Genomic DNA, 18,620 nt, shown 5'->3' with positions numbered 1-18,620 from the left:
GGGAAACTGCTATTTATATAGAAAAACAAGTAGTTGCCAAGCTCAGTGGCCATGTGCCCAGTAAGGGATGATTTAGAAAAACCTTCCAATATAGTAACCATGACATGAAACACAGTTACCACAGGCCAATTTAATTTATCTCTAATTCCAAAATTCATCTGTTCTCAAGATTGGTTAAATAGAGTTCTTACAGCAGAGAATGGGGTGCAAATCCTCACCCAAGGTCCTCCAGTTCTCCAGTCATAATTGGGATTGCACACACTGCCCTCGGAATTCCAGCCTGGCTTGTATTTTTAATCTTGGGGGCTGGGCGGAGGTCCAATTTGTCACATCTGGTAGTCAGTTTCCTATGCTATAGTGCTTTCACCCAGTCAAGAAGGCCTCCTCCTTTCTCCAAATCATAATAAACCAGTCTTGGTAAATACCCCTGAGAAGGGCTAAAAGCTCCCCAGGGAATGGCACTGGTCTCTTTGTGTCTGCCTTATAACATGGCATACCCTGGCCATGGCAGACATTCCCGCTGTCTCTTCCATGTGCCACAATACTAAAATAGATCTTTCATCAGCTTCAGATTTCCTGGAATTAATCTTTCTACTGAGCCTGCATTTGAAAATAGGGCCTGAAGTTCTTGAATATGGTCCTTTGTCCAGAATACCTAGCCCCAGGCAGAGCGTCTGGTCTCCCCAACTGACCATTGGGGCTTTTTGTGCTTCCCTTTAAGAGGAGTCCTCCTAATGCCTCATTTTGAGAACAGGGCTCCTTACATTCAGAGAAGGATGAACAATATAAGGAGGCTTTCCCAATCTGCCCCTTGTTCACATTGCACAAAGACTTGTTTCTAAAGACGTTTGGAAGCTGTGCAGTTTGCTCCCAGCTTGCTGCCTGGCATCTGCCTGCCAGAGTTGCTCCTGTGGCAGCGTTTACTGCAGCAACAGCTCCTGTGAGCCCAGGAATTCTCCACAGGCCACTCACAAGCTGGGGACTGTGACCTGTACAATTTGCCCAGACTGGCTTCTTCCACATCACAGGGATTGATCAAGATGTGGGTAAAACATCTGCTTTTTCTCGGCCGGGCGCTGTGGCTCACGCCTGTAATCCTAGCTCTTGGGAGGCCGAGGCGGGCGGATTGCTCAAGGTCAGGAGTTCAAAACCAGCCTGAGCAAGAGTGAGACCCCGTCTCTACTATAAATACAAAGAAATTAATTGGCCAACTGATATATATATAAAAAATTAGCCGGGCATGGTGGCGCATGCCTGTAGTCCCAGCTACCCGGGAGGCTGAGGCAGAAGGATCGCTCGAGCCCAGGAGTTTGAGGTTGCTGTGAGCTAGGCTGACGCCACGGCACTCACTCTAGCCTGGGCAACAAAGTGAGACTCTGTCTCAAAAAAAAAAAAAAAAACATCTGCTTTTTCTGCCAAGTCTCCAGAAGTTTCCCTGGCAGGGTGCTGCCTCTGTTAAAAACTGAGCCTTGAATTTGTGGCAGCAGACTCAAGAAGCAGTTTCACTGCCTTTCAGAGAGAAGTCAGTTACTGGGGTGATTGGGTCTGAGCATGGTGGCAGATATATACAGGTCAACACCCTTTTCTGACATTCCCTCCTCATGCTCCCCTTCACCCCCACGTGGGGCCTCTTCACCTGTGTTTGTAGCACCACACAGAGGGATAGCTTTATCAGGGACGGTGGGTCCTCACCAAGCCCCCTCCTGCCCCAATTCATTCAGCAAACATCTGTGAAGCCCCTACCGTGTGCCAGGTACTGTTCTGCATGCTAGGGGTACGGTACGGTAGGGAATAAATCGTTTACTCAACAAATATTGAATCCCCACTATATGCCAGACAGAATTTTAGGTGCTTGGGATATAGCCTTGAGCAAAGCAAAGATCTTTGCCCTTGTGGAGCTGACATTCCAGTGGGGCTGAGAAGCAAGGAACAATAAACAAAAGTAGATCATCTAGGATATTACAAGTTGCTACAAACTATGAGGAAAGAGAAAGTACAGCAGGGCAAAAAGGATCAGGAATGAGCACGGGGCAGTATGAGTAAGAGGGCTACAGAAGGCCCTACGGAAAAGGTGCCACTGAGCAAAGATGTGAAGGAAGTGAGGGACAGTCATGTACCTATTTGGAGAAAGAGTGGTCCAGGCAGAATGCAAAGGCGCTTGGGTAGCTGGGGTGCTTCAGGAATAGCGAGGTCGGGGTGGCCGCAGCGGAATAACCGAGGGAGAAGGTGGTAGGAAGCCAGGTCAGGGCAGTGCTGTTTGCTGTGCGATCCTTCCACTGCGAGGACTTTGCCTCTTGCTCTGACTGAAGTGGGAATTAATAGAAGGCTCCTTGCAGCCACTACCAAAGATGGACAGCTGACAACCCCTCTCACTACACATGCCACCCATGCACACACAGCCACACCAAATACATTTGTCCCTCTGGTTTTTTGGTCAATCTGACTGATTTCTGCTGGAAACGATTTTCCCCACCAGCCACCCAGCAAGGCTTCTGGAACTTCGTGTAAGGTGTACCCCCATGAATCGGTGGGTTGTAGACTTTATACCTCTAACTTTTCTAGATAACATCAGACTGTTTCCCCAAGTGAATGCTAGCTCAGCCCCCACGCCTCCCTGGGCCTCAGTTTCCCCATCCCTGAGGTAGGCCGTTTGGGAACATAAGGCTCTCAGGCACAGGGACAGTAGTTTTGGGGAGCTGAGCAGGTCTGGGTGTGACATTCCCAGGTACCTGAAAGGGGAAAGCACATCTCCAGGTGAGACCAGTCCTGCCTGGAAACCTTCATGGCTCCCTGCACCGGCAGGTCCAAAGCCTCTCCCTGAGTCTGGGCCCAAAGCCCCTTCTGGTGTGGCAGTTCCAACCTCCCTCCCTCCTCTCTCCATCACAACTCAGTTTATGGTGCCACAACTCACCGGACTCCGTCAAACCTCCAGGCCTGGAGCTCCTTCAACCTGTCCATTAGGGCAGGTCCCAACTTGGCCTTAAAAAGCCATTGCATTCATTCACTTAACACTGCTTATTGAGCACTCACTGTATGCCAAGCAGATCTGCAGTATCTGGCACAAACCAGACAATAAATGTGTATTGAAGGAATGAATGAGGGATTAATGATATCCAATCTGACCTGGTGTCTTCTGAGATTTTTCTAAGTGGATTACATTTCTTATCTCACATTCCCAGGCAACCCCATGAGGTGATTACTACTGTTATCCCCGTTGCTCTGACAGGGAAGCTGAGGCCCAGAGAAGCCTGGGTAACTTGCCCCAGGTCACACAGCTTGTGGGTGGTAGAGTCCACCCTGTGGGGTACCACATGGAGGTCGAGAAAAAACAATGTTTTTCTCTACATAAAAAAACCTAAGGGAAATTGTTGTTCTTTTAGTCCCTAATAGGAGTTTTCCCACTATGGAATATAGTGATTTCTTTCTTTTTTTTTGTATTGTGATAAACATACTCTTTTTTTATTTCAGCATATTATGGGTGTACAAATTATAGTGATTTGTTAAGCTTTTTTTTTTTTTTTGAGATGGGGGTCTCACTGCACAGGTTGGACTCCTCCCACCTCAGCTTCCCAAGTAGCTGGGATTACAGGTACGAGCCACCGTGCCCAGCTCTTTATTAATCATTTTAATATTATTTCATATTACCCATATTGTTGGATTGCTCTGTTGAGCTACATCAATAATCTAGAGCTAGTTTATTTTACTTTTATGTGTCCCCATCAACTTTTTCTGCTCTGGATGCCAGCACCCAGTGAGCTGATGGCCTTGAAGATAATTTGTTCTCCTGGGCCTTGCAATAGATTTAGAAACAAAAACAGGAACCTTAATCCAGCTTTTCTGGTTGCTCTCGGCAGGAGAGTTGGTCTAATACAAGTCAGTCCACAAGGTTGGAAACAGAAGTGTCTGTTTATCCCTGGTGGTCTAGTAGTTAAAAGAAAGAAAAAAAAAACAGAAGTGTCTGTTTACTTCCTAGTAATACAGTGAACACCAGGAGCCCCCAAGAGCCAGGACAGATCCAATAACCTATACCACACACCCCCATGCTCCCCTATCATCTACCCCTCCAACCCGCTGGGGCAACCAGATGGAGAATTGTTTCATATCTATATCTTGTGCTTATTTTGCTTCATGCTGGGAAGCTACTGTCAACCAGATCATGCTATCCAGATCACATGTCCTAAGTAGTAATAAGACATGGGGCATCTTCCACACCTATCACCACTGATTCAGTCCATGGAAGAGACCTAGCCATGGGGAGGGTCCAACTGCTGTCTTTTAAAACCAAACTGATGGCAGTGGCACACGCCTGTAATCCTAGCACTCTGGGAGGCCGAGGTGGGCGGATTGCTCGAGGTCAGGAGTTCAAAACCAGCCTGAGCAAGAGCGAGACCCCATCTCTACTATAAATAGAAAATAATTAATTGGCCAACTAATATATATAGAAAAAATTAGCCGGGCATGGTGGCACATGCCTGTAGTCCCAGCTACTTGGGAGGCAGAGGCAGCAGGATTGCTTGAGCCCAGGAGTTTGAGGTTGCTGTGAGCTAGGCTGACGCCACAGCACTCACTCTAGCCTGGGCAACAAAGGGAGACTGTCCAAAAAGAAAACAAAAACAAAAAAACAATCTGAAGCCAAGATGGCAAAATTTACATTGCCACACCATCCTTCTGCCCTCACCTTTATGCCCCTTGTGGCCCTCTGTACCCCTGTCACAGGGGGACTTCTTCCTTATGGTATATAAGCCCTGGGTCCAGGAGCGAGAGGTAAGGGCAGGAGGATCCACCGTACTGTCTCACTTCTGGCCATATGGGACATAGCTTCTGTCCATAAGTCCCTATTAAATGTTTCTTTTTGAGAAATTGGATATGTAAACCTCTTTCTTTAGCCTTTGAGCTTTCTTGGCCTTTGGGGGTAGGAATGCATAGATCTGCCCACCGTGGAACAACACTGTTCACTGATGCTGTGGGCAAATGGGTGCTTTAGGGGCCCTCAGTCCTGGTGGGGATGGGCTGAGGACAGGGTGAGCAGAGAAAGCAGAGACATCTGTAGGGACATGAATGGCGCAGTGGCGAGACCACACAGTCTGGAGCTGCACAGCCTGCCTCTGGCGCTGGCCCTGGCACTCCTCAGCTGGGTACCTCTGGGCAACCTTTCACAGCCTTGGTTCTCTCACCCATACAGGGAAGATGGTGGTAGTAGTCAAAGTTGTTGTGAAGACTTAGGTTCATGGAAAGTGATTAGGACAGAGGTTAACACATGTTGTTATAATTATGCATTATTGTTGTTTTGTGAAATAGCTGAGTAACTTGAATAAATAAACTATCATCCCCTTGGCCTAGTATTCCCCCCTTGCCCCCTCCCTCCTCCATCAGACTTTCAGGTGTTAGGGACTGACCTTTCACAGCCCCACCGGACAGAAAAGCAGAGACATCGAGGATGCAATCACACAAGAGGTTTATTTTCTGGCTAGCCAGGGTCCGAGCCCTCGAGCCCCAACGCAGTGGTCGCTCTCCTTGGGCAAGGACCTCGACCTGAATTGCGGGGTGCTTTTTATCCCCCCCCAAAGGGCCCTAGCAAGGCACAAACTAATTACGCGCTGGCCATGAGCTGACCTTTGAAGTGATTAATTTTCTTTGAATTCTGCGCGATCCCTGCGCATCCCACCTCCCTTTTGCCTTCCTTCACAACCCAAGAGATAACTGGAGGTAAGAGTATAAACAGATGTGTGCTGTTCGCTAATTGCCTCACCCTACTTCACACGAAGGGGGGGAAATTCCTTTCTTGTTGTGCCACTGAGAGGCTGCCGAAGGGCCATCGAGGCGCCCCCACACAGGTTCCACCACTGGTGGATGGTCAGAGACCCAGAACATATGCCCTTTCTTCCTTCTCCCCTGCTGCAAAGCCCCTCTGAGGTCCACTCTGGGAGCTCAGCCACACCCCTCGGGAGCTGTGACACGCTCCTGGCGCCTTCCCTGCCAACCTTGGAGGCCCCACCAACGACATTTCCCACCTACTGCCCCCATCCCCACCTGCACAGGGAAACACTGCCCAGCGAGGCCCAACCTCGGACCAGCCGGGGAACCAGAGGTCCCCTCCTAGTCCCTACATTGCCACCACCAACTCTTCCTGGTGGGCGCTCCTTACCTCCCTGCACCTCAGTCTGCCTCACCCCAGGAGTGTCCACCCCCCAATGTATGTGCCCCTATAATTCCAGGGGTGACTAAACCCCTGTCTATGGTCCCAGGAGGGCCCATTCCCGTCTGGGTGATCCCATAATTGATAAGGACGCAGCCTGGAGGAACGCACAAATGGAACAGTCCACCCAGGGTTGTACCACTAGGGAGGGGTGGCCATCTTGCAACGTATCATTTTATTCGTGGAGGAGGAATGCCGGAGGAGCCTCGTCGTCGCACGGGGACCAGACTGCTCGTCCCCGTCCCATCCTCCAGACTCCCACACGCCTCGGGCGGCTCTCACTCTCTGGCTGGCCTTCGGACGCTCTCACGTCCGCCATGTTAACCTTTCGCCCCCCTCGATTCCTTCATTTAAACCAGCTCTCCCGCACCCAAGCAGCAATTGGCTCGGAGGCCGGCCAACGCGGGCTCCGATTGGGCGATGACTGAATTCTGGTCCCACCTCTTCCCAGAAGCTGCGCGAGGCTCGAGAAAGACGTGGCCCCGCCTCCGCTCCCGCGCGCCGGGCTCCCATTGGTTGCTGCCCTAGGGCATGCGCAGTGGATCCCAGCCCTGTGCCCGGCTCCGTAGAAGCCCGGCTTTGGGAGTTTCAGGTGGTGGTTTCCATACCGCCTCAATGTGTCAGATTGTTCGCCTGGAAGGGGTGGAAGAGGGTGCTTACTGTTGTGGGTTAGTGAGGTCACACACCAGGGCGTTTCCACTGGAACCTTCCTAGCGAACCTAGCAGAGTTTTCCTGCCTGCACCCAGTCCTTTTTTTTTTTTTTTTGAGACAGAGTCTTACTTTGTTGTCCGGGCTGGAGTGCAAAACCCCAGTCCTTCTTGCTTCCATTTATTCTCCAGTTTATCGCACCGAAAAATGTTGCTTTGAGTTTGGATCAGCTGGAGTAGCACGGGCACAGTGGGCGTCTGGTCCTCCTTGTACCGTGCATTGCAGTGAGCGGCCTGTGGTCGCTGGATAATTTTACATCTTCTGACAAACAGTTCCAAAGTTTACAGCGGCTAAGAAGCCCTAAGTGGTGGGGCCTTTGACGCAGCTCGTGAAAGGGGATAAACACTTTCTCCAGTTTTCTGTGCACAAAGTGATGGTTTGGGAGCATTAGGCCTGGTCAGTTGGGGCAAGATTGCTGCGATTGACACCTGTTATTTAGTACACGTCGCTGGTGAGGTAGCCACTTACCTCTTCTGAAGGTTGAAATTTTTACATTTATATAGTAAGTTAAAATAGAAGTATGTATTACAGGCATCATAAAAGTGTATATCAATATGTATAAATACATGATTCATAGGGATATAGGTGTAGATGATATAGATGGAGCAATGGGGCCCCAGTTCACTGCCTTGAGGTCAGTCACATGCTGGAAGGGAGAGATCTGTTGATCATTTAACTTGGTGCCCGAAATTTTAGGAAGCCTGACCCCTGAGGCCCCTGCCTTCACTAGGCAGGGCAAATTTCCCTTAATTAGTCTGGAAACTCCAAGTCTAAGCCCAGTGCTGCTCCCCTGCTGAGAACACGAGCCAACCTTTCAATCAGCTCCAGTTCAGTGGAAGAGTGTTATTTTAAGAGTGGGGTGTGGGGCATGGGACAAATGCCTCCTTTGCCGGACTATTCCAGTGCGGATGAGGCCTGGGCCTCAGAGCAGCTACATGTAAGTAAAAGTGAAGATGGCTGGTTGCCGGACAAGGGGCATCGCCTAATAGTACCAGAAATCTTAAGACGCCACCTGTTGGAACACCTACACCAGACTACACATCTAGGGAAGAGAAAGAAGCTACAACTGCTGGACACTGCTCAACTCAGGTTCAAGTCACAAGGACGGGTTGCAGATGACATCGTCAGAAGCTGCCGAGCCTGTCAGGTTATGCAGCCGGGGAGGACCAGAGGGACCCACGCAGGTATGAGGGAAAGGGGGAGGCAGCCAGGACTATTTTGGGAAGTGGATTTCACAGAGGTCAAGCCTGAGAAGTATGGGTATCGTTATTTACTAGTCATGGTAGATACGTTCTCGGGATAGGTAGAAGCCTTCCCTACAAAAGGAGAGACTGCTTTGACAGTAGCCAAGAAAATATTAAAAGAAATAGTTCCCAGGTATGGACTGCCGGAAGGGATAGGATCAGATAATGGACCTGCGTTTGTCAGTCAGGTTAATCAAGGGCTGGCCCAGGCTATGGGGATAAATTGAAAATTACATTGTGCATATAATCCCCAGAGCTCTGGGCAGGTAGAGCGAATGAATAGAACAATAAAGGAGACCCTGACTAAATTGGCCCTGGAGACTGGCGGAGACTGGGTGACCCTCCTTCCCTTCACCCTGTTGCGAGCCCGGAACACCCCTTATCACTTGGGTTTAACCTCTTTTGAAATCATGTACGGCACACCCCCTCCTGTAGTTCCTAGGATGAGCCCTGAGGCTCTTCCGGGACATCCCAAAGAAGTGTTACAAGCGGTGCAGGCTCTGCAACGTGTCCACAGTCAAGTATGGCCGGCCCTCCGTGCTATCTACCGGCCTGAGGAGGAGGGTGCTGGACACCCGTTTCACCCACACCAGCCAGGGGACTGAGTGTGGGTGAAATGGCATAACAGCAGAACCCTCGAGCCGAGGTGGAAGGGCCCCTATCAAATTATTTTTGTTACCCCCACTGCTCTTAAGGTCGATGGAATAGCGACCTGGATACACCACTCCCACGTGAGACCTGCTAATAAAAAGGACCAGGAGCGGTGCCAGGACCAGTGGAAAGCGACTGCAGACCCGAAGAATCCTCTAAAGACCAGACTGACCCGAGTGGCTGCGACAGCCCAGGACTGCTGACACAGACTTGGACTGGGGTTGTGCCATCTAAGGATTGAACTGGGCGACAAACATGGACGGGTCGTGGTGGGGGTTGGTTGTTATGGGTCTAATGTTTTTGGGATGGAGACCTACAGCTGTACTTGCCGCCCCGAACCCCCACCAACCCCATAACCTTACATGGGTCTAAAGATTACTGTATAATGGTGTTAGTGTTCCCCAAAATAATATACCACACTGAGGAGATGAGGGCATAGTAGGGAGAAGAGTCACCGACCTAATTTTTGCAAGAAAAAGAGCCCTTCACAGCCATAACCCTGGCTACTCTTTTTGGCTTAGGGGCAATAGGAGCAGGAACTAGTATCTCTTCTCTGGCAATGCAGCAAAGAGGGTTTAATACTCTGAGGGCAGCTGTTGATAAAGATATTGCAAAAATACGGCTGGGCGCGGTGGCTCACGCCTGTAATCCTAGCTCTCTGGGAGGCCGAGGCGGGCGGATTGCTCTAGGTCAGGAGTTCGAAACCAGCCTGAGCAAGAGCGAGACCCCGTCTCTACTATAAATAGAAAGAAATTAATTGGCCAACTAATATATATAGAAAAAATTAGCCGGGCATGGTGGCGCATGCCTGTAGTCCCAGCTACTTGGGAGGCTGAGGCAGCAGGATGGCTTGAGCCCAGGAGTCTGAGGTTGCTGTGAGCTAGGATGACGCCACGGCACTCACTCTAGCCTAGGCAACAAAGCGAGACTCTGTCTCAAAAAAAAAAAAAAAAAAAAAAAAAAAAAAAGATATTGCAAAAATAGCCGGGCGCGGTGGCTCACGCCTGTAATCCTAGCACTCTGGGAGGCTGAGGCAGGCGGATTGCTCGAGGTCTGGAGTTCGAAACCAGCCTGAGCAAGAGCAAGACCCCGTCTCTACTATAAATAGAAAGAAATTAATTGGCCAACTAATATATATAGAAAATTAGCCGGGCATGGTGGTGCATGCCTGTAGTCCCAGCTACTCGGGAGGCTGAGGCAGGAGGATTGCTTGAGCCCAGGAGTTTGGGGTTACTGTGAGCTAGGCTGACGCCACGGCACTCACTCTAGGCTGGTCAACAAGCGAGACTCTGTCTCCAAAAAAAAAAAAAAAGATATTGCAAAAATAAAGATTCAATCTCACACCTAGAAGTCACTAACCTCCCTATCCGAGGTAGTGCTCCAAAACCGGAGGGGGTTAGATCTAGTATTCCTCCAGCAAGGAGGACTATGTGCTCCCCTCAAAGAAGAATGCTGTTTCTATGCAGACCATACGGGAGTTGTTAGAGAATCTATGGCTAAGGTTAGAGAAGGACTCGCCCGCCGCAAACGGGAATATGAGCAGCAAACAGGCTGGTTTAAGTCCTGGTTTAACAGTTCCCCTTGGTTAACTACGCTGATATCTACCCTACTAGGCCCACTCATTATATTACTCTTAGTCCTTACGTTTGGGCCTTGTGTAGTTAATAGACTAGTGACATTTATAAAAGAATGGATAAACACTGTCCAGCTACTAGTATTGCAACAACAATATCAGCAGCTACAGTCAAGTGCTATAGAACTCCAGCACCTAAGAGACCTTGAGGACGAGCAGGAGTGCTCCTCTGCTACCTAGAGAAAGGGGGGAATGTAGGGCAGAGAAAGGGCAGAGGAATTTGTAGGGCAGAGGAAGGGCAGAAGAATTTTTCCAATTGTCGGGAATTTACTTGAGTAATTGTCGGGAATTTACTTGGGTGGGGCCATGAGCTAACTGCAAAGTTTTGCTTCTGGTCATTGCTTGCTTGCTACACCGCTATATGGGGAATTATGGGATGAGGTCATTGAAGCACGGGTGACTGGCCCATCAGGAAATAGAGGGCAACCCACCCGCCAATTATTTCAAAAGGCAATAGTGGGCAACCAGTCATTTTAAGGTCAACGCATGATCCACGCGTAATCAGCTTGTGCGCAGCTTGTGCACCATGGGGATAAAAGGCATGCTGTTGTTCCGGTCGGGGTCCTTGCCTGAAAGAATGACCACTGCACTGGTGCACTGAGGCTCGGACCCTGGCTAGCCAGAAAATAAACCTCCTCTTGTGTGATTGCAAAAAAAAAAAAAAAAAGAGAGTGGGGTGTGTGTATGTGTGTGTTTAGGGGGTGGGGGTACGGGCTAGAGCACATGAAAGGTTCAGTTACAGTGTGACCACTTTGTCATCACTGAATGTTTCTGAGGGTAGCTGGCTTTGTCAAAACAAACTGCCACTCAGGGGCCATAGGAAGTAAGGGGTGCACTGTTTTTGTTTGGGATCTTGCCCTAACGGTTATGTGGTATAACCAAACATACAATAAACTATATTTGTTGGGAAAATATGATTGAGGAATTAATGAACTGTGGCTCATAAGACCATTATTTTATTGTATAACCCTATATTACTATATTAAAGACAGAAACAGGAGTTTGCAGGGTTTTTCCCGGAAGGAATGTGTGAACTCGATGGTTCACTTATTAGAGGCTGCTATCATGGGAGAGCTCTCAAATCTCTGGTAGGGATGTTTTCCAGGAAGGCTTCCTGGTATCTTAAAATCGGTGAGCTTCCCTGTGTCTTGAAAGACAAGACGAGGCAAATATGGCCCACAGGATGGGAGCCAGAGACAATGAGTGCACTTTGCCCAGAGATGCACCCTGGTGGTTATAAACAAGCTGTTTATTAGACATTTTCCTGCTCTCTCCTGTCTGTCTACCTTTAAGTCCACCATAACTAATCAAAGAAATATAGAGTCACTATACCTCTTTTGTTATACCTTTGTTAATTGACAACTACCTCTTAGAATTTAGAAGTTAGCCCCTGAAAGACTTTGTACCTGTTTGTTCACCTAGATAGATTAGAAGCCCTTTGAGTGGACTTTTGACCCTAACCCACTGCCGGTATCCCCTAGCAACTGCATTCCCTGATATGCAAATCTGTTACCCTGACAACTGGTAATTGATGTCTCTGATTATAAAAACCCGTATGAATCTAACCATATTTTTTTTTTTTTTTTTTTGAGACAGAGTCTCACTTTGTTGTCCAGGCTAGAGTGAGTGCCGTGGCGTCAGCCTAGCTCACAGCAACCTCAAACTCCTGGGCTTGAGTGATCCTTCTGCCTCAGCCTCCCGAGTAGCTGGGACTACAGGCATGCGCCACCATGCCCGGCTAATTTTATATATATATATCAGTTGGCCAATTAATTTCTTTCTATTTATAGTAGAGACGGGGTCTCGCTCTTGCTCAGGCTGGTTTTGAACTCCTGACCTTGAGCAATCCGCCCGCCTCGGCCTCCCAAGAGCTAGGATTACAGGCGTGAGCCACAGCGCCCGGCCTGAATCTAACCATATTGCTGGCGTTTATGGGAATATGCCAGTCTCCTGAGTACCCCGCTGTGTTATATCTGATAACTTTTTATATAAAACTATAAACTATACCTTAGTCTCTGTGTATTGTTTTATTTCTCACTATCTCTAATCAATTTCCTTATCCTCTGTGGCGACCCCTATCTTAGGGACTTGGCTCTGTGGGGAGAAGTAGCTAATCTCCTCTAGAGCCTGCCTCAAATACTGTTCCCTGCATATATTATCACTTTTAAAGAAACACACCCAAAAGTATTACAAGTTTAATGCTTTGGAAAGTGGAGAGGCATCATGCAATTATTGACTATTTGGCTATGAAATGATGAATTTAGAATCAATTAACCCATCTCATTCTAAGACATTATTACAGCATTGTGTCTTTTAAAATACAATTAACCATCTGATCTTGAACCTGGATTATAAATATAAGGAAAAAAAAATACAATTAAGCAGCCAAGCATGGTGGCTGGCTCATGCCTGTAATCCCAACACTTTGGAAGGCAGAGGCAAGAAGATTGTTTGCGGCTAGAAGTTGGAAACCAGCCTGGGCCACAAAACAAGACTCCACCTCTACAAAAAATGTTTAAAAATTAGCCAGGTGTGGTAGCCTATCCCTGTAGTCCTAGCTACTTCTAGCTACTCAGGAGGCTGAGGCCGGGGTGGGAGTGAGAGGATGATAGCTTGAGCCTAGGAGTTCAAGTTTGCAGTGAGCTATGATCAGGCCACTGAACTCCAGCCTGGGCAACAGAGGAACACTCTGTCTCTTAAAACAAAATGAGATTAGCTCTGAGCCCTCATGAGTTGGATTTATGCCTTTAGAAGACACAGAGAGTTCCCTTTCCTCCTCTACCATGTGAAGACACAGCGAGACAGCAATCTATGAACCAGGATACTGAATCTGTGGCACCTTGATTTTGAACTTCCCAGCCTCCAGAACTGTGATAAATAAATTTTTGTTATATATAAGCCACTCACTCAGACTATGGTATTTTGGGTTTTTTGTTTGTTTGGGGTTTTTTGTTTGTTTGTCTTTGTGAGTGTTTGTTTTTATTTTTGTTTTTGAGACAAGGTCTATGTCACCCTGGGTAGAGTGCAGTGGCATCATGATAGCTCATAGCAACCTCAAACCCCTGGGCTCGAGGGATCCTCCTGCCTCAGCCTCCTAAGTAGCCTGGACTACAGGCATGCGCCACCATGCCCGGCTAATTTTTCTATTTTTAGTAGAGATGGGGTCTTGCTCTTGCTCAGGCTGGTCTTGAACTCCTGACCTCAAGCGATCCTCCCACCTCAGCCTCCCAAAGTGCTAGAATTACAGGTGGGAGCCACTATTCCTGGCCATTATGGTATTTAGTTATGGCAGAAGGAACATACTAAGACTGGCAGGAGGGAGGGATGACAGCCAAAGGAAGGAAAGTCAACTTATGTCATTGGAGGGGAGGTGAATAAAGTTTAGTTAGTCCCCAATTCCTTTCCCAATTAAAATATGAGAATAATAACATTAATATAAATTATGAAGAGAATGGAAAATCTAGCCTGACACCATTATAGTCAGATGCTGATGAATAGGCTAAACACAAACACTTTTACCTGTGAACTGGTTATTTTAAAAAGTGACTTATTTCTGTATTCCCGCTTATATTCCAGATAAAAATAAAAATAAAAAAGGAAAGAAAATTAATAAATATTTTTAAAAAATAAAATAAAATAAAAAGTGACTTATTACTTGCCACACAGGCTCTGTTAGTCCACTCTTTGGAGGGTAGAGGGCTGAGCTCACCAAGGAGGTGGGAAGCAGTTGGAGGAGAGGAATATTTCTGTGTTTCCTCCACAGTTCCTGGGTAAGAACAGACCAAAAGATAGAGAAAGGTATATGTGTATGGTAATGTATTGTTTTCTCATAAATGTATACAGCAATTTGTCTTGCAAACCCTTAATTCAGAGTTTTCTGGTCTATTTGGTTAGGATTTCACTCCTATAGGTAGCAGTGGTTTGTCTCTGCACAAGGCACATGTTAACTTCAGCCTGAGCCCAAATAGCTCTGCTTTCAATCACCGACTAGGCAGCCAGGTAGGTGAGCCAGGATGGACATTTACAGAGAATAGAGTTGGAATTTTGATGAAAGGTTTCTGTTTTAGGATTTGAGAAAAGTATAGACCTTAATTCTTTATGTTCTTTTTGTAATCCTGAAAGAAGGACCATCCTATTTTTTTTATTTTACTTTTCCTTCTGTAATATATCATTTTCCCCTTTGCTAATAAGAACAGATAATATCATGCCTTTTAATTAGGAAAATAAAAGCAGTCTTGGCACACTGCTTCAACAACACATCTTGAGATCCAAATTACAACAAAAAGGGGGAGAATTCCCTTTTCATCAGTTGTTATAAAATTCTTAGGATATATACACATACGTGTAGATTGAAATATATTTACTGTCTGTTATTATTCCAAAATGTCCAGGTTAGTATATCTAGGTTGGTGACAATTATATGTAAGAAATGTAAAAATGTGAGATAATGTATACATATGAAATGTAAAAATATAAATAATGAATTAAGAAAACTGTAAGATTTACAAAGTAATCTAAGGTTGTGATAGTTTTTATATTCATTTTATCATTTCCAGGTGAAAGGTTTGTCTGTGTAAGTTTATGTTTGCATAAACATGCTATTCTTGAATGCAGTTTTCATGAGCAGGCACAAAATTCCACAGAGATTTAGTACAGGAAAAAGCCAGACTTGAGTAATGCATTTGTGAGGATCTAGTAAGGCAGACGTCCCCACACTCTCCTGCCCTCTCAGGTATGGGCCACTGCTCTTCAGAGAGGATTTCATGAGAGGTCCATTCACATAGCAGCGGCAAAGATTCTTTGATTGTGTTGTAAGATTCTTTGATTGTGTTGTTCTCTTAGTTAAAGAAAAAGGGCCATTTCGTGGACGCCAGGTGAGGGAGAGCATCTGTGGGAATGCGGCCAGAGCGGAGCGGGACGGTCCATCGGAGCTTGAGGATTTGAGCCTCCACACTTAAGCCTTAGATTTCGAAATGCATCGTGATTTTTTTGTTTGTTTGCTTGAGACAAGGTCTCACTTTGTTGCCCAGGCTAGAGTGAGTGCCGTGGTGTCAGCGTAGCTCACAGCAACCTCAAACTCCTGGGCTCAAGCAATCCTCCTGCCTCTGCCTCCCGAGTAGCTGGGACTACAGGCATGCGCCACCATGCCCGGCTAATTTTTTCTATATATATTAGTTGGCCAATTAATTCCTTTCTACTTATAGTAGAGACGGGTCTCGCTCTTGCTCAGGCTGGTTTCGAACTCCTGACCTCGAACAATCCGCCCGCGTTGGCCTCCCAGAGTGCTAGGATTACAGGCGTGAGCCACCGCGCCCGGCCTATGCATCGGGATTCCTGTCCATTGGACTGTAAGGTTTATGTAGGTAATCTTGGAAACAATGGCAACAAGACTGAATTGGGCCTTTTCACAAGATGGCGCCGAAGGCAAAGAAGGAAGCTCCTGCCCCTCCCAAAGCCGAAGCCAAAGCAAAGGCTTTGAAGGCCAAGAAGGCAGTGCTAAAAGGCGTCCACAGCCACAAAAAAAAGAAGATCCGTACGTCATCCACCTTCCAGCGGCCAAAGACACTGCGGCTCCGGAGGCAGCCTAAATATCCTCGGAAGAGCGCCCCCAGGAGAAACAAGCTTGACCACTATGCCATCATCAAGTTCCCCTTGACCACAGAGTCTGCCATGAAGAAGATAGAAGACAACAACACACTTGTGTTCATTGTGGATGTCAAAGCCAATAAGCACCAGATCAAACAGGCTGTGAAGAAGCTCTATGACATTGATGTGGCTAAGGTCAACACCCTGATCAGGCCTGATGGAGAGAAGAAGGCATATGTTCGACTGGCTCCTGATTATGATGCTTTGGACGTTGCCAACAAGATTGGAATCATCTAAACCAAGTCCAGCTGGTTAATTCTAAATATATATATCTTCTCACCTTAAAAAAAAAAAAAAAAAAAAAAGACTGAATTGGAACGAGCTTATGGCTATTATGGACGACTCCGAAATATGTGGGTTGCTAGAAACCCTCCCAGCTTTGCATTTGTTGAATTCGAAGATCTCTGAGATGCAGCTGATGCTGTCTGAGAGCTAGATGGAAGAACACTATGTGGTTGCCGTGTAAAAGTGGAACTGTCTAATGGTGAAAAAAGAAGTCGAAATCGTGGCCCACCTCCTCTTGGGGTCGTCGATCTGGAGATGATTATCGTAGGAGGAGTCCTCCACCTCGCCGCAGATCTCCAAGAAGGAGAAGCTTCTCTCCGAGCCAGAGCAGGTCCCGTTCTAAAGATAGGACAAGAGAAAGATCACTGTCTCAGGAGAGAAATCATAAGCCCTCCCGATCCTTCTCTAGGTCTCGAAGCCAATCTAGGTCAAATGAGAGAAAATAGAAGATCAGTTTGCAAGAGAAGTGGTGTATAGAAAATGACTTCATTTGACAGGAGTATGTACAGAAAATTCAAGTTTTGTTTGAGACTTCGTAAGCTTGGTGCATTTTGAAGATGTTTTAGCTGTTCAAATTTGTCTCTTGGAACAGTGAAACAAAACCTTTAATTCTCTCTGGTTTGAAATGGATCATATGAGGCATGTAATACCAAGAATTGTTACTTTACAATGTTCCCTTAAGCAAAATTGAATTTGCTTTTTAGTTTTTTTTTTTTTTTTTTTTTTTTTTGAGACAGAGTCTCACTTTGTTGTCCAGGCTAGAGTGAGTGCCATGGCGTCAGCCTAGCTCACAGCAACCTCACACTCCTGGGCTCGAGTGATCCTTCTGCCTCAGCCTCCCGAGTAGCTGGGACTACAGGCATGCGCCACCATGCCCGGCTAATTTTTTATATATATATATCAGTTGGCCAATTGATTTCTTTCTATTTATAGTAGAGACGGGGTCTCGCTCTTGCTCAGGCTGGTTTTGAACTCCTGACCTTGAGCAATCCGCCCGCCTCAGCCTCCCAAGAGCTAGGATTACAGGCGTGAGCCACAGCGCCCGGCTTGCTTTTTAGTTTTGCATAAACTAATAATAAACCTCTAAATCCTGCCCAGCTGAAGTGTGGATTTTTTAAAAATATAGAAACAAAATTGGCAAAAATTGAACTAAAATTTACTTTGTCCCCCCCCCCCACATCTGGGATACAGTATACAGCTACAGTTGAACAAGCAGTATTTAAAAGCTTCTGTGAAACAAGCCAGCAGGTAAAAATAAAATTTTCACTGTTATACTAAACTAGAGGTTTTTGAAAAATCCAACTAGTTTTCACCCTGGGCCCAGGTTGCCTAATTGGTATAGAATCTGGTAAATTCCAAGAAAGTTTTTCCTTTGCTTTAGATCCTAAGTTAATTTCCTTACGTGATTGCTATATATGAATACATAGCTGTTTGTAATGTTCTTTATTTGGAAATTTGAGATAATCAAAATACCAGTGTCCTGCCAGTTTAAGGGTACATTATAGAGCTGAACTTTGAGTTACTGTGCAAGATTTTTTTCCATGCTGTCATTTGTAATATGTTTTGTGAGAATCTTTGGGATTAAAGTTTTGGTTACAATTTAAAAAAAAGAAAAAGAAAAAGATTTTCAGCATGATTCAATGTTGAATGGCAAGCGGTTGCTTAGAGCTTCCAGGCCTAATTCATCATCCCCTGTACCATGGTTAAATTACAGTTTGTGTGTAGCATTGACTTTGAGAAAGAGAGCTATTCAGTTGAGAGGTAATATTTTCACAGTTTTACACGTGTAGTCGCTTTATAAATACTATCACACAACAGACTAAATGAAATCATCATGACAAGGCATAGATTTGCCAGACCAAGGGCCTCAGTTCCTTACCACAGGGGCCTCTCTATAGGGCAGCTCACAACATGGCAGCCGGCTTCATCAGAGAAAGTAAACAAGAGTGGCAGTGAGACAGGGAGAGAGAGTGTACTAGCAAATCACAAGTCATAGTCTTTTGGAACCTAATCATGGAGATGACATCCCATCACTTTTATGGTATTCTATTCATTAGAAGCTAGTCCCTAGGTTGAGCCCACACTCAAGTGGAGGGAATTCCACATGGTGTAAATAGCAGAAGGCAGGGATCACTGGGAACCATGTCAGAAGATGACTACAATCTTCTTGACTCTATTGTGACTTTTTGTTATGAAATAATAGGTACAGAATACATGCACTGAATAACTTGAGGCAATATACTTTTTGACTTTGTA

General features: G+C 46.4%; 2 pseudogenes; both read left to right on the top strand.

Annotated features, from left to right (window-relative positions):
• The first annotated feature begins 15,753 nt into the window (after positions 1 to 15,753).
• On the top strand, positions 15,754 to 16,861 carry LOC105856413 (serine/arginine-rich splicing factor 3-like; annotated as a pseudogene).
• Positions 15,841 to 16,345, top strand: LOC105856414 (large ribosomal subunit protein uL23 pseudogene; annotated as a pseudogene).
• Positions 16,862 to 18,620: the final 1,759 nt, after the last annotated feature.

Source organism: Microcebus murinus, chromosome X, assembly GCF_040939455.1.
Source record: "Microcebus murinus isolate Inina chromosome X, M.murinus_Inina_mat1.0, whole genome shotgun sequence".
In the NCBI taxonomy this organism is placed as follows: domain Eukaryota; kingdom Metazoa; phylum Chordata; class Mammalia; order Primates; family Cheirogaleidae; genus Microcebus; species Microcebus murinus.
The sequence above is the reverse complement of the archived record's forward strand: the minus strand, read 5'-3'. Positions and strand labels throughout refer to the sequence as shown.